General features: G+C 35.1%; 1 protein-coding gene across 1 annotated transcript in view; it reads right to left on the bottom strand.

Annotated features, from left to right (window-relative positions):
• Positions 1-10,043, bottom strand: part of LOC149947228 (solute carrier family 35 member G1-like) — a 50,421-nt gene extending 40,378 nt beyond the window's left edge. The window contains exon 1 of the mRNA XM_090171767.1: positions 9,989-10,043. The gene's annotated coding sequence lies outside the window, so the exon portion shown is untranslated. The remainder of the gene's footprint in view (positions 1-9,988) is intronic.
• Positions 10,044-22,488: the final 12,445 nt, after the last annotated feature.

Below are 22,488 nucleotides of genomic sequence, written 5' to 3'. Positions count from 1 at the left end.
CCAAAAATTCCCACAAAATCAACGTTTTTGAAAAAAAAATCACCTTTTACCCACAGAGCTAAAATGGATCCCAAAAATTCCCACAAAATCAACGTTTTTGAAAAATAATCACCTTTTACCCACAGAGCTAAAATGGATCCCAAAAATTCCCACAAAATCAACGTTTTTGAAAAAAATCACCTTTTACCCACAGAGCTAAAATGGATCCCAAAAATTCCCACAAAATCAACGTTTTTGAAAAAAATCACCTTTTACCCACAGAGCTAAAATGGATCCCAAAAATTCTCACAAAATCAACGTTTTTGAAAAAAATCACCTTTTACCCACAGAGCTAAAATGGATCCCAAAAATTCCCACAAAATCAACGTTTTTGAAAAAAAAATCACCTTTTACCCACAGAGCTAAAACGGATCCCAAAAATTCTCACAAAATCAACGTTTTTGAAAAAAAATCACCTTTTACCCACAGAGCTAAAATGGATCCCAAAAATTCCCACAAAATCAACGTTTTTGAAAAAAAATCACCTTTTACCCACAGAGCTAAAATGGATCCCAAAAATTCCCACAAAATCAACGTTTTTGAAAAAAATCACCTTTTACCCACAGAGCTAAAATGGATCCCAAAAATTCTCACAAAATCAACGTTTTTGAAAAAAAAATCACCTTTTACCCACAGAGCTAAAATGGATCCCAAAAATTCTCACAAAATCAACGTTTTTGAAAAAAAATCACCTTTTACCCACAGAGCTAAAATGGATCCCAAAAATTCCCACAAAATCAACGTTTTTGAAAAAAAATCACCTTTTACCCACAGAGCTAAAATGGATCCCAAAAATTCCCAAAAAATCAACGTTTTTGAAAAAAAAAATCACCTTTTACCCACAGAGCTAAAATGGATCCCAAAAATTCCCACAAAATCAACGTTTTTGAAAAAAAAATCACCTTTTACCCACAGAGCTAAAATGGATCCCAAAAATTCCCACAAAATCAACGTTTTTGAAAAAAAATCACCTTTTACCCACAGATCTAAAATGGATCCCAAAAATTCCCACAAAATCAACGTTTTTGAAAAAAAATCACCTTTTACCCACAGAGCTAAAATGGATCCCAAAAATTCTCACAAAATCAACGTTTTTGAAAAAAAATCACCTTTTACCCACAGATCTAAAATGGATCCCAAAAATTCCCACAAAATCAACGTTTTTGAAAAAAATCACCTTTTACCCACAGAGCTAAAATGGATCCCAAAAATTCTCACAAAATCAACGTTTTTGAAAAAAAATCACCTTTTACCCACAGAGCTAAAATGGATCCCAAAAATTCCCACAAAATCAACGTTTTTGAAAAAAAATCACCTTTTACCCACAGATCTAAAATGGATCCCAAAAATTCCCACAAAATCAACGTTTTTGAAAAAAATCACCTTTTACCCACAGAGCTAAAATGGATCCCAAAAATTCTCACAAAATCAACGTTTTTGAAAAAAAATCACCTTTTACCCACAGAGCTAAAATGGATCCCAAAAATTCTCACAAAATCAACGTTTTTGAAAAAAAAATCACCTTTTACCCACAGAGCTAAAATGGATCCCAAAAATTCTCACAAAATCAACGTTTTTGAAAAAAAATCACCTTTTACCCACAGAGCTAAAATGGATCCCAAAAATTCCCACAAAATCAACGTTTTTGAAAAAAAATCACCTTTTACCCACAGAGCTAAAATGGATCCCAAAAATTCCCACAAAATCAACGTTTTTGAAAAAAAATCACCTTTTACCCACAGATCTAAAATGGATCCCAAAAATTCCCACAAAATCAACGTTTTTGAAAAAAATCACCTTTTACCCACAGAGCTAAAATGGATCCCAAAAATTCTCACAAAATCAACGTTTTTGAAAAAAAATCACCTTTTACCCACAGATCTAAAATGGATCCCAAAAATTCCCACAAAATCAACGTTTTTGAAAAAAAATCACCTTTTACCCACAGAGCTAAAATGGATCCCAAAAATTCCCACAAAATCAACGTTTTTGAAAAAAAAATCACCTTTTACCCACAGAGCTAAAATGGATCCCAAAAATTCCCACAAAATCAACGTTTTTGAAAAAAAATCACCTTTTACCCACAGAGCTAAAATGGATCCCAAAAATTCCCACAAAATCAACGTTTTTGAAAAAAATCACCTTTTACCCACAGATCTAAAATGGATCCCAAAAATTCCCACAAAATCAACGTTTTTGAAAAAAAATCACCTTTTACCCACAGATCTAAAATGGATCCCAAAAATTCCCACAAAATCAACGTTTTTGAAAAAAAAATCACCTTTTACCCACAGAGCTAAAATGGATCCCAAAAATTCCCACAAAATCAACGTTTTTGAAAAAAAATCACCTTTTACCCACAGATCTAAAATGGATCCCAAAAATTCCCACAAAATCAACGTTTTTGAAAAAAAATCACCTTTTACCCACAGATCTAAAATGGATCCCAAAAATTCCCACAAAATCAACGTTTTTGAAAAAAAATCACCTTTTACCCACAGAGCTAAAATGGATCCCAAAAATTCCCACAAAATCAACGTTTTTGAAAAAAAATCACCTTTTACCCACAGATCTAAAATGGATCCCAAAAATTCCCACAAAATCAACGTTTTTGAAAAAAAATCACCTTTTACCCACAGATCTAAAATGGATCCCAAAAATTCCCACAAAATCAACGTTTTTGAAAAAAAATCACCTTTTACCCACAGATCTAAAATGGATCCCAAAAATTCCCACAAAATCAACGTTTTTGAAAAAAAATCACCTTTTACCCACAGATCTAAAATGGATCCCAAAAATTCCCACAAAATCAACGTTTTTGAAAAAAAATCACCTTTTACCCACAGATCTAAAATGGATCCCAAAAATTCCCACAAAATCAACGTTTTTGAAAAAAATCACCTTTTACCCACAGAGCTAAAATGGATCCCAAAAATTCTCACAAAATCAACGTTTTTGAAAAAAAATCACCTTTTACCCACAGAGCTAAAATGGATCCCAAAAATTCCCACAAAATCAACGTTTTTGAAAAAAAATCACCTTTTACCCACAGATCTAAAATGGATCCCAAAAATTCCCACAAAATCAACGTTTTTGAAAAAAATCACCTTTTACCCACAGAGCTAAAATGGATCCCCAAAATTCTCACAAAATCAACGTTTTTGAAAAAAAATCACCTTTTACCCACAGAGCTAAAATGGATCCCAAAAATTCCCACAAAATCAACGTTTTTGAAAAAAAATCACCTTTTACCCACAGATCTAAAATGGATCCCAAAAATTCCCACAAAATCAACGTTTTTGAAAAAAATCACCTTTTACCCACAGAGCTAAAATGGATCCCAAAAATTCTCACAAAATCAACGTTTTTGAAAAAAAATCACCTTTTACCCACAGAGCTAAAATGGATCCCAAAAATTCCCACAAAATCAACGTTTTTGGAAAAAAATCACCTTTTACCCACAGATCTAAAATGGATCCCAAAAATTCCCACAAAATCAACGTTTTTGAAAAAAATCACCTTTTACCCACAGAGCTAAAATGGATCCCCAAAATTCTCACAAAATCAACGTTTTTGAAAAAAAATCACCTTTTACCCACAGAGCTAAAATGGATCCCAAAAATTCCCACAAAATCAACGTTTTTGAAAAAAAATCACCTTTTACCCACAGATCTAAAATGGATCCCAAAAATTCCCACAAAATCAACGTTTTTGAAAAAAATCACCTTTTACCCACAGAGCTAAAATGGATCCCAAAAATTCTCACAAAATCAACGTTTTTGAAAAAAAATCACCTTTTACCCACAGAGCTAAAATGGATCCCAAAAATTCCCACAAAATCAACGTTTTTGAAAAAAAATCACCTTTTACCCACAGATCTAAAATGGATCCCAAAAATTCCCACAATATGGAAAATTTCCCACAATCTGGCAACACTGGTTGGCTTCATTCTCTATTAAACATAGTTCTATAGATGGAGGACGTCGACGTCGCCAACCCCTATATTCGCGGTAGCTTTGATCGATCAACGTCTTCGTGTCACTACCGCTAACTGCTTAATACGGTACTGGTTACGAGCCAGCGGCCGTTTTTCGAAATCGCCCGCGATATTTTAGCGAATTCTTTCGCTTCAATTGAATATATTTCTTGACGGACCGTTGAAGCGAGAAGGGCGTTGGAAATCCAACTTTATCGATATCAAAACGACAGTTTGAGATTTTTCTCTCAAAGTCGCCAAGGTCATCATGACGGAAAACAATGAAAAAATATTGAATGTCTGGCAATCAATGACAGACGGGAAGGTGACAAACGTTCCTGTACCAAATATCCGAAGAATATAAAACTATTTCCAATCAAATTTCTTAGGTTGAGGACAATGCGAAAATGATAGTACGATAATTTAATTTTACCCTTACGGTCAAATGCGTACTTTAAATAAAGGGATTATAATAGTGTTATCGACGATACTATTTAAAAATTAATATAAAAGGCAGAAATTGAGCATTTTTTCAAAGGAAATTCCCCAACAGAACTAAAATTGAATAATTTGTAATGCGTATACATTACGTTTCATTTAAGAATTTAAACTTATCGAAGCTTAGAGTTTGGAAAATATATATAATGTATTAGGCGAAACGTTCCTTTTAAGAAGATAAATAATTTAATTAGCATATTCAACGGCAATATTTCGATAAATAATAAATTTTATACGCTGCAATGAAAGTATTCAGTGGAAAATTTTACAGTTTCTCTTATAAAAATGATTTGTTCTAATGTCCAACTCTAAATCTATATTTAATCAAGACACATTTAGTAGCTTTTGTTTCAAATAATTTTGCTCAATTGAACCAAATATAACACATTTAGGGACTCTTAAAGTTGAATTGTGATCTTTGCAATTTTGGAAATAACCCAACCCGGCCACCGGTAATAGGCGCTTCAATAAATGCCGCTCTCTTTTCTTTCCTGCGCTATGCGCATGCGCGAGCCAATTAATAAAATTGTCACGTTTTTATGTTAGTTTTATTTGTGTGAGTGCGAAATTGATCAAGCCCTTCTATATTGAAATATTAAAGGGAATATAACCTGCAAAACAATCATTATGGAAGACCCCTTTAAATTTTCAAATTTCCCTGTACAGTGGCACCAAACATTTTTAGAGCCAAAGTCCAGAGCTGCAAATGTTGGTTTTCGACATCAAATAACTGAGGTTATATTCCCTTTAAGCAGCGCGCGGTTTAAAATCTCCTGGCGCTCTGTATTACTACTTCTAGGTGAATCCCTGAACAGGTTTTACTTAAGAGTTTATTGGCTTCACAAGTCACTAATTGACTTAGGCCTGTGTGGTGCCTTATTTATTATGTTATAATAATAATAATTGTTATTATTATATATCGTCACTATTGCTTTTAAAGGTAATATAACCTGCAAAGCAATATTCATGGATAAATGTTCAAAAACTTCAAATTACCCTGTACAGTGGCACCAAACATTTCTAAAGACAAAGGCAACAGCGGCCAGAGCTGTAAACGTTGGTGTTCCACACCAAATACCGGAGGTTATATTCCCTTTAATTATAGGCTTTTAGTTTTCTCATTTTCCTGTTCTGATTTTAGTTTTGGCATTCGAGCGATGCTTTCAGGGAACAGGGGAAAAGCTGTTCGTGCGAACCAGGGACCTTTCGCGGCGAGAAGGGTTCAAAGGCAATTTCGCTTTTATCGCGAGGGTCGGTCAATTTTCCTTTTTCCTTCGACCCTATACGCGTTTTACCAAATGAAGGATCGGGCCGAATTCGCAACGAGTTAAATTTAAACAGTGACGAAATGACCATTATTTATTCTTCTCGCTGTTCGGAAACTGTCAGCGCTCTTCGTTTGGAATTGGATAGAAGTAGCGTCGAGAGGATGCGTTGCGGTAAATGTATTCGCGTATACTAGATTCGCGGAAACGAGGCTGAGCGAGGAACGATACTGAAAAGTTTTAACTGATAAAAATCCGTTTTCCATTCATCACCGTTGTCAGTCGGAGATAAGTCCGAATCTTTTCTTCTTTTATAAACGGCCGGGGATGCTGATCCCGACGCGCTCTCTTTTTATCTCCGCATCCTGCGGGATGAGAGACGTTCTAACTGGCTCCCTTTCGAGTTCGCCTTTTTTCGCTAAAACGGAGAAAGCCCTTTGATAAACGAGCGTCCCAAATGAATGTTACTATTTCATTTTCTCCCATTCTCCCCCTTTTCTTACCTGTCTGACTTTTCTCGTCCATAGAAAGAGCTACTCTCTTCTCACTCGAGAAACGTATTCGCACTGGGGACCATTTACGTCGTTCCTATTATTTCGACATTTCCGTCTCGCTGGTGATGGCGAAATTGAGATGCGAACCGAGCTAATCTATCACTAACAGTGTCTCTCTCTCTTGGCGCTCTTTCACTCGCGAAATCTTTTACCGAGCGCAGTCTGAAGAAATAGCTTTTGCCGCTGCGGTGGATGGCAGGCTGAGGGGGATCTTTGAGCCGGGAATAACAGCGCTCATATTTTTTAGAAATGGAAGGTCCCTACTATACGGCAATTCTGGAATAAGGTGTAAAAAAAGCCTCTTAATCATAGCTTTGTACCTACCGTTGGCGTGATTTTACGCTTAGTCCTGACCCTGATATGTTCTTTACGCGCTGTATCATTTTGCGCGACACCGTATTCTCATACAGTTTCGTATTTCCATATTTTATTATTCTTTGAGTTATGGTATAGTGAAAAAGATTACTTTCACTATATTTACAATTTTTATGGTCTTTGTAGCGCTTTAACGAATGTACTAGAATAGTTTGTGGGGATTTTGAGAGCCATAATTTAGAAAAATAATGTTTGCGGGTAAGGTTTAACGAAAGATTCGATCAAAGATCTTTTACGATCCAGGTTATTATAATTTACAACATAACGTTAAACAGATTTTATCAATATTTAACGCGTTAGCTCTTCTAGAATCTCGCGAATCTTTAAAAATTGATGCCCTTCTTCTAAATAAGTCGTTTGACGTTAACGTTCAATCGGAAAAAAGCATTGAAGTTCTTACGATAATTTGGCACTAACTCTCCATAATCGATCCGAATTAATAATTGGACGAATGCAAATTTAATCCCGACGGATCAAATTTTGGTATCCTTGGGATCAAGCTTCGTAAGATTTTATTCCACGGGATTCAAAGTTTAAATAACCAAATTTGATTAAAATGTTTCGTTAGGTACATAGTCACAACATCTACCAATTGATCATTTTAAATATTTAATGAGTTTTTGAGCTGATGCAGAACTTTGAATTTCGACCTTGTCAGATTATGGGAATTTGTGACTTTGATTTGGAATATTTTTAGTGGTACTTACGTCAGTAGTTAATGCAACTTAATAACCTAAAACTTCTTGTAAGAGCGTCAGTCCAAACGGGGAATTTAAATAGTTTTTTATGAGGGGGATTCGTAACCGATTTGTTTACCCCAAACATTTGGAACATTAATCGATTTTAATAAATTAAAAACAACCTTGTATAAATTCGATCTATATTCACACTTACAAGGAGACATCCCGAGGTTTTTCTCCCCGATTTTTTTCAAACTCGGGGGTTAAGTAGACCTGCATGTACCTTGAAAGCTCCTAAAGGGAAAAGTTTCAATGGCCATTCGTTTTGCCAAGACAACCAAAAATGTTTTTCACAACTCAAATTTAAACGTTGGTTCCATAAAACTTGGCTCTTCTAACACGGTTGAAGCTCGGGTCTGTGATGTTTTTCATTCGCCAATTTTGGCGGGAAGAAAACCAGACCGTCTCAACATGGTCATTCTTTAAACTAAGCGAAATATTAAATTTGGTGCCAGAAAACTAAACTTTATTTGAATTAACGCCCATCTTTTTACCTCTCCTAGGAGGGGTTTTATTTATAAATTATATTACTCTTATATTTCATGAAATATTTATAAATTATATTAATCTTATATTTAATTAAATATTAATAAATTATATTAATATTATATTTATAAATTATATTAATATTATATTTATAAATTATATTAATATTATATTAATATTATATTTATAAATTATATTAATATTATATTTATAAATTATATTAATATTATATTTATAAATTATATTAATATTATATTTATAAATTATATTAATATTATATTTATAAATTATAATAATATTATATTTAATTAAATATTTGAGTATTTTACTTCATTTGATCGTATTCAGGTATTGAACTCGGGTCGCATCGTTACAATGCAGATAGTTTACCGCCAAGCCATTGACTTCCTTTAGGAATGTAAAAAGTAAAGAAACCATTATGATAAGGCGGGTTTTTTACCTTTTAATAACTCTTAGAAAAAGGATAATTATTCAAAACTCCCGCGGAAACTATATAAAAGTAATAATATAGCGCTACCGTGTGGAGAACTATCAATCAAACCGGGTAAAAAATATAATCTCTTCAACTTTTCGAACTGTAGTCAAATCTTGACGGGTCTAAAAAACATGAAATAAACGTGTATAAAGCCGTTGCCGTCAATCTGGAGATTAGTCTTTCTTAGTTCTTGGCGGTCAGACGAACTACTACAGGACGGGGTCCTGGTGTCGGTCAAAAGTTATGAGGTAACTTTGCGGTTTTAATTAGGATGTTCGGTCTTCGGTCAAGAAAAGAGTTAAATTGTGTTTCGCGTTTGGAACGTGAGCGAATGGACTTAAGTGCATGAACAGTGCGTGTTTAAGACTGAAAGTGTTAAAGTAATTGTGAACTAACTCAAGTCAGCTGTAAGATAAAATTGATTGTTTTGTTTTTTTGAATTGGAATAACCTAATTATACCCTTGAAATTATCAACTCAACCTGTGAGGCTAATTAAGTAGATTGGAAGATATTAGTAGCGAACAGCTCTCAGCTGTTAATTAAGACAAGAGTTTATAGTAAGGTAGTTTGAATTTAGTTAAAATTACTCAGTATAATTTATGATATTTAAGTGTAAGTGTGTTTTGGTTTATTTTTCCATCACGATGAACTAAGACAAATCTAGTCTTGGACACTTGACTACCAGTTCTGCACAATTACGTAGGAGGGATATATATTGTTGGGTTATTGATGAAAGTTTAATCTAGAACGTTCCATAGACTATTCTGAATAAAAATAAACATTTATAATGTTGCATAATTCTGGTTGCCATTTTATTTCTAATCACTCGCCCACAAAATTAAATTTCTGGCAATCTCGAAACAACTAAATTTGCGGTATAACGGCGACGGGAAATTATTCTCGTAAATTTATCGCGCAGCCTTGGGGAATATTATTTTAACAAAATTTCGATAAACTATCGTTTAATTAAAATCGGCCCGATTCCGTTAAAATTATAAAGCAAAAAGCGAACGGTCGTTATAATACCCTCTGTAGCTATTTCTTTCATTAAAATTTGCTTTGTATTATATTCAACTGACAAACTTGTACTGTAAAAAGGGTTTAATTCAATTGTACATTGTTATAGTACGTCTAACTCACTGTTGTAACTACTTAACTTATGATATTCTGAATAAATTAAAATTGGTCGTTTCGTCTCAATTATTCTAATTATAATTTAATTTTATACCGGGCGGGATAGAACTGGGATAACATTTTTAACAAGTAACTCTAAATTGCGGAGATATATCTTTAAGGGTTATCTCGTAAAATTAATACCACTAGGGAAAATTCTTCCGAGGAGAGGTATATTTTGGCTTGCCAACTTGTTAACTTAACAACTCGGTTTACCAACTGTGTTCTTTAAAGAAGTTAAAATTGCGAATATCCATCGATACACTTTTTATATAGCTTGATTTCAGCGTATACCAATAAAATATTTTGGTCGATATCGGCGTTATAATATAAGCCTGAAACAATCAATAATCGGCGCTGCGTTATCGTAAAGCAAAAAACTTACAAATTAATGATGGCTGGAAACGTGTCACTTATCCTCGAGATTAATTTACGAGGAGGTAATCGTCGGCGTCGGTAGCGAGGGAGAGACGCGCAATCTGCCGCGCGTCCGAAGAAGATACGCGCTTGGCCTTAGTCAAATTTCGCCCTTAACCCTAATTTTTCACGAACCAAGATGGCAGTGGGAGGGGGGGAAGGGTGAGGGTGGCTTAGCGGGTGGCGGATCCCGACATCTCGCCAGCAGCTGCTGTAATTAGCCGTACACGGGCGCGGTAGGGGTTTTGACCCCGTCTCCTAGTTACTAATTACAATATAACAAGTGGATCAATTTTGGGGCCACCCCCGACAAAAGTCAATTTCCTTCGCCATCAGTTCCGCGTCGTCGTTGGAGCACGAAGACTACTATAGTTCTTAAACTCCGTCTTACCCCCTATTTTCCGCATTCTCATTATAAACGACAGAAAAGTCATTTGTAAGCGAATTCCTCCGCGTACCTGTACGCTCTTTATTGGCTTTGCGATTATAGTTCAACTTTACCTCTACGGTGTTTCGTATATTTATGAAATGACGCTGCAATTTAGTTATTATTTGAGGCTGACGTTTCATTGACTTAAAAAAAAACCTCATTTTAGAAATAAGTTTTGTTTCTTTTGCATTAATACATTTCACGTCAAACAAAATTTAAAGATGGTTAATTGATACGCTACGTAATTTTGTGTCATGTGATAGTGATAAAAAGTTAGTATTAGGCCTATTTAAATTAATAATTTTCAGTCTTTTTTTATCTAGCGTATAAGTTTTCAAGGGTAATAGTACATTTATGAAGAAAATATCGAGTTGTTTACATAGTGGTCTGGGTTTTTAACTGGGTCGTCCGTCATTACTTCGTAATTTATTTTAAACGTTTTCTCGACTGATTAAGATGTTTAATGCAATTCATCAATCGGGTTAGTTTGTTTTATTTATAAAGAGCCCTAACTATTCCGTCTACGGTCATTTATTATTTAGTCAAGGGGCTTTCCGTGCTTTGTGAATGGTAAGTTTTTCGTTTCTTGTTAATTCATTTTTTATTGCTGTGAATATTTGGACATAATTGATTTCCTGGGTGTGCGAGGCATTATATAATATTGGAAATTGGACGGTTTTGGTCTTTTTCACGCGGTATGTGTCACAACGTCAACAGGAAGTTTACGAGTCGTCCACTACCAGATGTCAAATATAGCTATTGACGGTATATTCATCAAGGGCGAGTGTTGAATTAAAATGCGCGTTAAAGATGCGGCAAGTATGTCGTAAGCGAGAAAAATACAAATACCCGTTGTATATATTTATTTCATAAAAATTTGCTTTGTATTATATTTAACTGATAATCTTATTCTGTAAATAGGTTTAAATTCAATTGTGCATTGTTTTAGTACGTCTAACTCGCTGTTGTAACTACTTAATTTATAATATTTTGAATAAATTAAAATCGGTTGTATCGTCTCATTTATTTTAATTATAAATAAAAATTTTTACCGCGCGGGATTGAACCGGGATTACGTTTTTAGTAAATAACTCGGAATTGCGGAGGTCTATCTTTAAGGGTCATCTCGAGAAATTAATACCACTAGGGACAATTCTTCCGAGTAGAGGTAAATTTTGGCAAGCTTGCCAACTTGTTAACTTTATATTGATATAAAATGTCTAATATCAGTAAACATACTACAAAACATTAATAGTGTTACGTTGTTAATCAGTTTAAATTAGTCTAGAGGTTTAGTTTTACTTTTAGATTCGAAAAAATTAGGGGAAAATGCCGCTTTATTTAAATTTGCAAACAATATATTAGACTAATCATGGAATTGAAACTCTTTCTATTTTTTATTATTTACTCGGTCCGACTTACAACAATATTTGATATGTTTGTTGAAGAATATATTTGGAGTGTATAGAAATGTATTAGAAAAATATTTTTCTATTTGGATTACTAGTCTGACGTGAAAAATTTAAAATACCACCAAATTGGCCACAAAACTAACCTTTATTAAGAGATGGAGTGCAATTTAATTCCAAATTATAATACTTTTTTATGCAATTTTGAAGTTTCTTGTTCTTTAGAAGTTCTTTCTAATTTTTCTGCTTTCACTGACAACTTATTTAATGCTTTCTTATATAAGGTAATATTAAATAAGAGTTATGTTTCACTAATACGCCTCATAAAAATTAAAGGCTGGTGAAAAATAATAAAACTTTTTTCGAACTTAAAATTGAAATAACAGTGACTAAAATTTTTTGTATACGTAATATAAGAACCCTATTATCCTGTTTTCCGACAATGTGTGTATTCAAGCGAACACATACTTTTTATTATACAAAAATAAATGATAATGTAAATTTATATATTTTTAAATGAAGGTTTTTATGATGAACTAGTTGGGGTACCCGGTATCTCCCGGTGAACTATGCCTATTTGTAAAAAAACCAAGGAAAATGCGCCAGTGGCGAAACTCAGGATCATTGATGAATATTGAATGTTGTAATAACTGTCTCCACGCGTGGCACCGTACCCAATATAACCAACTGGTTATTGACAATATTAACCAATTATACGTTGATTACATAATAATTTACCTTTTATTATACAGCCTAGTGTATATAGAAAACAATTTCAATAATTTAAACTTTTTTCGTGTGTAAGCCTAAAGAACTAAGAAACTCAGTCTTTTGGCTAAGGTCAAAGTGTAGTATCTAGCTGGGGTACCCGGTATTACCCGGGTTAATATCCCAATTTTTATAACCTAATTATTAAATTAATTCAATTAATTAAACTGGTTTTTCCGACCGTAACCGTCGAAAACCACAGTCAAGGTACCATGACATAGTATACCAAATGTGGTCGACCTAAGTTGAAAATGTAGATTCCTATAGCGGACAAACATATATAAATATATTTATATCCTTAAGTTGCTATACAATTATAAAACCAAATCTATTTTGAAAATAGGCTAGCTCCGAAAATGGGAACACGATTATCATTATCCTCGGTCCAGAAAATGAAAATATGCCTATTGGCGCCTGTAGAAGTGTTACACACGTAACACACCGATGTTCAAGGACAAGTTAACCACCAGGCTGGTTAAAGGAATCACCCGAAAATTTCAATAAAATCATTTTATATTTTTAAATTAATAATTAATTGCAGACGGATTACAATGCAATTCTGCACTGGTATTGAGTAGAGTCATTATGTTATATACTATTACACCGCTACCTAATAGTTTAAAATATATTGAATGAAAAATAGGAATATATTTTTTTCGGGGCTTTATAACGACCGGTTTTTCGCTTGATATTTAGGTTAATCGAAAAACGCTATGCCACGCGTTACTGTCGGACGACTGAATTTGGGCCCTATATTTAGATAATAAAAACAATGGCGTTACCCGCGTACAGCGCAGCCGTCTCCAATAATTGCCTTCTCCGTTCCACCTCCCCGCTCGCTACTTTGGCGCACTTTTTTTTATCATTTCTGCGCTGGAGAGCGAAGAATAGATCTAAATGCGTTTAGTCGACGAGGAAAGTTAGGCTTGTTGTTGGACGCAACTCCTTTTCCATCTTCTCGGCTTTGGCGAGTGCGGGGCGCCTAGATACGGAATCGTCACTAACCGCGAGGACCGGAGTAGCGCGGATCGCCGGGGAGAGGAAGCTACGCGCTCTCATTTTTCTCAAAGCTGCTTGTTAAACCTATTTACCAAGGAAGAGTCTCTCCTTTTTTAAAAAGAGGGGAGTTTGGGGGTTTCACCACCAGGGGGACGGATGAAAGTAACGCTTTCTCCAGTCGTAAATCAGCGCTTCTTTAAGCAAAAAACGCCTCGTCGTGGAGCGGGGGCCGGAGGACTAGCGGGGGGGGGGGGTCGCGTTGAATTTTCAATAGGGCATTGTGAAGGCAGTCTCCAACACTGGGGCTCGTGTGCAGTGTACCTTCGCTCTCTTTTTCAAAATATAAATGACTCTCGCAATGGTATCGATTTCGAGTTGACTCGGTGGCAGCGTCCACGCCTCCGGGGACTTCCACGGGACTGAAATACCATCTCAAACTACTTTCTGCCCCCTCCCCGGGTTTTTTCATTCTTGCCTATGGGCTTTTTTTCTATTTACTCGTTACGAAACGGAGACTGTCATTGACTCTATTGATTGGAAAACATTCGCGCCTAAGTTACGCGGAGATCAAGATGGCGGCTTCCAGTTGTCGCGGGAAATTGCTCGGTGAAACGGGTCTCCTAATATATCACCGATGGTTGTATTTTCGATTTTTTTTTACGATACCGCACCGATACTAGTATATCATCACTTTATTTACGCTCCTATATAGACTGAATGTTTCTCTCGTTCTTTCAATGTTGGCGCTACCGTTTTATGACATTGTATTCCCGTTTTGTTGTTTTCGTGGACCATTTAATAACCGTTTCAAAGAAATAATACCAGTCGGATAAATATTTCTTTGACAACGAAACCCGCCTTCTTTGTAACCCCCGTTTCATAAATAACTCGAGAGTTTAAGCCACGCTGAAAATACGACCCGAATCGCGACATTAAAAGAAGCGTATTTACAGCGCGAGCGAGATCTGAAAGATGCGCCGATGCAAGCTGTGACGATAAAATATGGAATCGAAATGTCAAAACGTCTGTACGTCTGTACGTCTGTACGTCTGTCGTATCAACGTTTTACGCGCTGTCCTACTACTTCACGTATTTTTAAAATATTAAAAATTCAAATATCACGTTACTACGTATTAAAAAATTGATGGCGTGTTTTTTATTTATTTTTGTTTATGAAAGTAATAAATATTTTTCCCTTAGATTATTTTCATATAATTTTGGGCAGCTTATGGCACTTGGAACCATAAATCTTGCTGAGGTTAAAATTCAAGAAATAACTGTGTTAAACTTTTCTTTGCAGTTCAAACTACCCCGTGTGGCTGTAAAAAGTGGTCCTGGCATGTAGCTTAAAACAAAATACTTAGAAAAATATTTACCATCAGATCTGTATTTTTTGGAAAAACTTGGGCTAAATTAAAAAGAAATTGTACCATTTGATTTCGTAGAATATTTTACCCGTGAATAAATTTATATTTTTCCTGCTAACGATTTTATCTACAAAAAACATTTTAACATACAATAGAAATAATAGGAATAGGTTTAGTTCATACATTTAGGTTGATACTATGTTAGATTATATTAAATTGGGTCGGGTTTCTCATCAAATATCTAATATCATCTAACTTCAGCTCACTTGATCTCTGTTCATCTCATATAGTCTTACTTCAACTTGATTCATTTGTTGTTACTAGATATACAATTATACATACTTTTGGAACCAAAACAAAATTTTGTAACTGTACGTACAAAAATACAATTTAGTACACTGCAAATTTGAGGTACATTTAAAGAACACAATAAAAACACATTAAGTTCACCTAAAACGGTATCGATTTAAGATCACATACACTTCCGGAATGTTTGAAGAACACATACAAAGTGTCCTAAAAATGCTCTAATCATGTTCTTAGCACTTTTCAACGTTCTGAAAACGTTCACATTATATGAACTAAAAATGTTCTTATGATCTAAAAGTGTGCTATTAAAGTGAACTTAATATGTTCTGAAAGTATATGGTGCTCTTAAATTCCCAATTTAAGAGCACCTAAAGTGTTCTACAGAGGTTGTTTTTGGAAGTGTACTTAAAATGTTCCTGGAAAAATTAAATTAAATTTAATGGAATTTCATTTACATTTAATTACCAATAAAAATGAAAATTAATTTAATGAAATTTTAATTTTATTTGTTTAAATAAAAAAACCTATTTTAATTTGAAATAGAGATTAATTTAAGAAAATATTAAAATGTTAATTATATTTGTTTAAATAAAAAACCTATTTTAATTTGATTCAGAAAGGAATTTTAGTAGGAAATAAAACTTCACCAATAATTCTAAGATACAGTCGACTCCTTTCAAATAATAACCCCCCCCTAGGGTCAAACAGAAGGTACCCAAGGTACAGCAAATTAACCCAAAAAGACCCACCAAAATAATCTAATACAGCTGCCAGTGGATTACATAAAAGTCTAGAAAGTCTGGTACTGCAATAGAAATAGTACCTGGTGGCAGTACTTGACCATTACAAACCAGATTAGTGTTTTTTTCTCATACTTTTGTTATCCACTGGCAGCAGTATTAGATTATTTTGGTGTTTCGCACTTTGAATAGTTGAGAAATAACACCTGGTGGCAGTACTTGACCATTACAAACCAAATTGTATTTTTCCTATACTTTTTGTTATCCACTGGCCGCTGTATTAGATTATTTTGGTCACTGGCACTTTGAATAGTTGAGAAATAGTACCTGGTGGCAGTACTTGACCATTACAAACCAGATTTGTGTTTTTTTCTCATACTTTTTGTTATCCACTGGCAGCAGTATTAGATTATTTTGGTGTTTCGCACTTTGAATAGTTGAGAAATAACACCTGGTGGCAGTACTTGACCATTACAAACCAAATTGTATTTTCCCTATACTTTTTGTTATCCACTGGCCGCTGTATTAGATTATTTTGGTCACTGGCACTTTGAATAGTTGAGAAATAGTACCTGGTGGCAGTACTTGACCATTACAAACCAGATTTGTGTTTTTTTCTCATACTTTTTGTTATCCACTGGTAGCAGTATTAGATTATTTTGGTGTTTTGCACTTTGAATAGTTGAGAAATAACACCTGGTGGCAGTACTTGACCATTACAAACCAGTTTTGTGTTTTTTCTCATACTTTTGTTATCCACTGGTAGCGGTATTAGATTATTTTGGTGTTTTGCACTTTGAATAGTTGAGAAATAACACCTGGTGGCAGTACTTGACCATTACAAACCAAATTGTATTTTTCCTATACTTTTTGTTATCCACTGGCAGCTGTATTAGATTATTTTGGTCACTGGCACTTTGAATAGTTGAGAAATAGTACCTGGTGGCAGTACTTGACCATTACAAACCAGATTTGTGTTTTTTCTCATACTTTTTGTTATCCACTGGTAGCAGTATTAGATTATTTTGGTGTTTTGCACTTTGAATAGTTGAGAAATAGTACCTGGTGGCAGTACTTGACCATTACAAACTAAATTGTTTTTTCCTATACTTTTTGTTATCCACTGGCAGCTGTATTAGATTATTTTGGTCACTGGCACTTTGAATAGTTGAGAAATAGTACCTGGTGGCAGTACTTGACCATTACAAACCAGATTTGTGTTTATTTCTCATACTTTTGTTATCCACTGGCAGCAGTATTAGATTATTTTGGTGTTTTGCACTTTGAATAGTTGAGAAATAACACCTGGTGGCAGTACTTGACCATTACAAACTAAATTGTTTTTTCCTATACTTTTTGTTATCAACTGCAAGCAATATTAGATTATTTTGGTCGCTCTCAGCCTCACACTGAGTAGTTAAGAAATAGCACCCATTACGAATGGTCAAGTACTGTAAACTAGGTGCTATTTCTCAACTAATTTTAGATCAAAAGACCCAAATAATGTAATAGAGCTGCCAGTGGTTTAAATTTAAAGTATTTAAAATGAAAAATCTAATATTCTGAATCAAAAAGTTTTGAACATTAAAATGTGTTCAAAACCTTAACACGTTATGCCTGTGTAATATGAAAAACTAGAGACATCTCTAGATCACTTTGAAAGAATAGTGTTCTTGATATGCGAACCAAACGTTCTGGAAATGTAAAGTGTTCTGAAAATTTTAATACTACAATTTTAGAACACTTGAACACTTTAATAACACCATGGTTTACAAGAAGAACACATAATGATTTTTAAGAACATTTTGAGTTAACATAGACACATTACAAGATCACATGGGAGCACATAAGTGTTCTCGACATGTTCTCTAAATGTACCTCAAATTTGCAGTGTAGTGAGATTTATAGTCCAATATAAGTAGTTCACACCTTTGTCCAACCTGTGCCATTATGCCTTTTCTTATAATTATTATTATTTTGTATGATATACAGTTCTAACTAAATTGTAAGTTCAATAAATTCAAAAGAGGTACGTCCATTCGGACAGTCAGACTGTTTGTGGTATTTTTATCCTCCCTAAAAATAAATACGCCAACCTTGTGGGAACTGATAGTTAGCGCGAATATTCAAAATTTAAATTAATAAAGCAACGTCAATATTGCAATTAGTCTTTTGAGTTTACATAATTGTCTGTTTAGCAAACGCAATTCCGGCAGTTTTTGAACTTCACACATTGTAAACTTAAAAGGCTAATTCTATTAAAACTGTCATTATTCTGTGACATTTTCTAAAGGCTCTTGTTTTTTAAACTCATCGTAATTCTCTGTAAAAAATTAATTTAACTCTCATTTTAATTCTAGTTTACGTGGCTAGATTTAATTTGGAATAGCTGACCAATACTCAGGTGGTCTTAAAGTACAATTTGTATTGCATGAAAATGCGCGTTTTGAAATAACGAAATCGACAAGGACCTAATAGAAATCCACAGGAAAATGTTCGAGTAAAAAGAATAACAATTTGCGGAAAACTTATAGTGATGGTAGGAAAATATCTGTGTACTTCTGGGAAATATAAAACTTAGAACCATAAATGTTTTTGTCGTTGTAAAGGTGATTTTCCTCACAGCCCGAAACTTGGATCATAGTCTAGTCTTTTAAAAGTACCCTTCACAAAATTTAACTGAAAATATGGTTTCGAATATCCAAAATTAAGCGTAAAAAAGTACTTTTCTATTCGTGTGTTTGAACTACTGTCTAGACTCTCGAGTAGACCGTGCTATTAAAATTTTCCTCATTTGTTTTTGTCTCGTGGTTGGAGAGATTCGTAGCTGCTTTGGACAGATTCGAGTACTTTCACTTTCGTTACGAGCCCTCTTATGTAGCGTTAGTAATTGCTCCATAGAAAAATCTCTACGACGCTCTGTTAGTTTGTTTACAACATTTACGCGATCAAAACCAGAAACATGAACTGCAAATATTTTTAGAACTACTACGTAAATAATTTTATTCAAAGCATACTATACAGTGTGTTTCAAAAGTTTATGCTAAATTTTAAGGAGTTGTAGGGGTGAGTTGAGAAGTAGGCCTGTTTTTCCCCCATTTTCCTACAATGAGTGAAAAGAGCACCAGAGAGCTTCATAGTGTGGCCTACTAGCCCCTGGGAGTAGGCTGCAACAAGCAAATACCAAGCAGCAGGGAAATACAAACAGCAGCTTTGGGTTCGTGTGATAGGTAAAAGAGGACTTTTAAACAAATCGAGGTAACCAGCGTAAAAAAGTAAACATAAACCGTATTTAAAGTCCTTGCTGCTTGGTTTCGCGCTTGTTGCAGCCTACTTCCAGGGGCTAGTAGGCTACACTTTGAAGTTCTCTGGCGCTCTTTTCACTCGTCGTAGGAAAATGGGAAAAAACAGGCATACTTCTCAACTCACCCTCTACAACTCCTTAAAATTTTTGCGTAACCTTTGAAACACCCTGTATAATTTAACTAGTTGTTTTTATAGTCAAACTAAGTTGGTACTATAATGATAGAGTCAGAACCTGCAACAACAAAATATTGTTTAGTGAACATTTTTGGAAACTTTTAGCGAGTTTTATATCGCGTGTATTACGTAAAAATCTTAACGCGTCACTTATTATGAGTAGCTTAAACTCTTAAGCCTTGAAGCCCATTTGTGAAGTCTAAAATTAGTACGTAATTAACTTGAAAAATACTCTGATTAAACGGATTAAAAGAAGCCACGCGCGCAACTGTCGCATTTCTGGCTAATCTACATTTAATGGTCCGTCAATCTAGCTCGCTTGTAATTTCAAAATGATATTCTCGAATTTTTGAATACACTCTATAAAATATTTCGGCCGCAGGAAGGAAATATAGGAGCCCCAACGCCACTAACCACCAACCCGCCTTACTTGTAGAAAATGTTATTTCGCGTTTTTACGACAAACTCCGGGAGAAAATTGCCTTTTAACACGGGTAAAAATTTGTCGTCCTAAATTCCCTCGAAAGAACGAGGAAGGCAGGGCAGGCCTAGAACCCACGGACAAGTGAAAGTGTCTCTCCAAGCATCGCGATACCTTCGCGGGTCAATTTCTCCATTTGGTATACCCCGCGAGAGCCTCCGCGCTTTGTTGACTAAAGGTGGTCCGGCCCGTACCCGTTCTCGTAGTTTTCCCACGTATTCTAGCCGCTCGCCGTTCATCGCGATTCCGCGTCACATAATATCCGGGGCCCGCGTTGAGGTTTGAATGTCTTTCTTCGCCCAGGGAGAAGCTTCGCGCCGATATGCCCTCTACCGACTAAGACCCCTGGCGATTCGTCTTACCCTCGTGAGGATATTTTTAACCCTAAAAACCGCTTCGTTTCGTTCTCGCTAAATACGAGCCCTCGTAAAAAGAACATCGGTTTGAACTAGCGCCAGCTCGAGCCCGGCCGAGCTAGTTCTCTTTTAAGGAGGCCTATTTTTTTACGGCCGAAAAACCTTTCCCGCGGGTCGGGCCGGGTTACCTTGTCCTTCTTTCTCACTGCGCGGAAAAAACCTCATTAAATGAAGGATAGTTTTTCCAGGCCCGCTTTCTCGGTATAAATTTTTTGGCCCATTATTATGGTTTTACGTTTCTCTAGCCAGTACCGCTTCAGCGCTCTGATATTTAATACTACCGGAAGTTTTTGTTTTCTTGAGCTTGCCTTTTCAATTTAATCATTTTTCTTTGATCTTTTTTTTTTCAAATTTTCCGAAAGTAAAGTTTAATTACTGACGGTTTGGGTGTCGAATTATATTGTCTTTCTACTAACGATTTCGGGATTTCTGGTATTCGCCGATAATGAAGTGCCTTTTGTATGAGAGCGAATTGCGCGTACCAATCTTTCGCTCATACGATACTAAAATTTTCCAAATTTCACGACGTTTTAATTGGCATAACAGCGTGATCCTTTGGGTATTTGAACATAATGATCTTCTTGATATTCCGCTATCAGGTTATTTTTGATCAATTTACATCGATAATCGATTGATACCCAGCTGCACATAAATTAAAATGGTCTAATTTGAAACGTGTGTTTAAACCTAAAAGTTAACGAGATAGATTTTGAATGATCTTAAAGACATGGTTCAAGTTCATTGAAATTTTTAAATATCTACTGACCGCTGCGAAATTCCTAGCGAAAACAGTTTTCTTTTAGTGGACACCCTGGATGTAAATGGTCGTTGGAGAGTGGCATGATCGTTACTGGCATAACAAAAATAATAAAATCCTCGGTTGTTCTAAGAAGTCACTACAAAACACTCGAAAACATTTTTAAGACTTCATAGATACATTAATTAGACATGATATTATTTCGGAAGCATATTAAAATAAATGAGCACTTAAACGAAAAATAAGCTACTAATATACATTCATCAACTGGAAGGTGACACCCTAACCGAATAGAGAGGGGAGTCTCAAACATAAAGTAAAAATATAATAAAGGTAAATGAACCAAATTTATAAGAGTGGTACTATTCCTTTAATAAATAAAATAATAATAATAATCAGCTAGGCTAATACCCAAGGCATTTTCGTTTCTCGATTATCTTTAAATTCCGTATTGAAAATTTCAGGCGCTACGTCGTTGCATAAACCGTTCTGCTTTGTACTGAAAACATCGGAAAATTGCTGTGACTATGAATCAGATGAATAAACAGCAACACATCCCTTAGATTGAGCTATCTTCTCATAAAGAAAATGCCTTCTAGATTTCAGGCCAATTTCACTAACTTCGGTTAGTTTATTTTTGCTAATAGGAAGTTGGTTGCAACGCGTACGTACACACTACTCATGCATCGTGGTAGTATCTTAGTCGTAACCTTCATCTGAGGTCTTATAAAATGCATAAGGCATTAGCTAGCAACTGGACGAGAAAAAAATAACGGAAGTGGTAAGATAAGAAGAAAGGCGGTTTCTATTGAAGCTTTGACTAAATATTCAAATAGTCCGCGTGACAAGCAAAATCATTCCACCGTTACGAACCCTAAATACCACGCAGTAGCCTCTAGAAAATACCACAAAAACGTTTATCGTATAAACATCTTTCCGGGATCGATTTTACAAAGAGATTTCTTTTTATGTTTTTGAGGTATGATAATGAAAATATGAAATGCGTTTTTCCTCCTTATTTTTGGGGTCGCGTCTTACACGTCTCTCTCGAGTACGAACGAATTTAGTTTTTGGACCTGAAAATTCGTAATTTCCTCCTTGCCACCGCCACTTACTCTTTCGTTATAGCCAGGAGGGGGGGGGCGGCAATGGCTGAGAGCGTGCTCTTCATCGAATCTGAGAATCAGGCGTGCGTGGGTCGCCCAAGAAAGAGGAGATAAAATGCCAGGCAAATTTTTACAGCGAAAGACCAAAATTGGTTTTTCTTCGCCAAAATGACTTAGCACTTTGCGCAATTTTTCTTCCAGCGTAA

Source organism: Leiobunum rupestre, chromosome 4 (assembly GCF_980474605.1).
Source record: "Leiobunum rupestre chromosome 4, qqLeiRupe1.1.hap1, whole genome shotgun sequence".
Lineage (NCBI taxonomy): Eukaryota > Metazoa > Arthropoda > Arachnida > Opiliones > Sclerosomatidae > Leiobunum > Leiobunum rupestre.
This window is presented reverse-complemented; position numbering and strand designations above follow the sequence as displayed.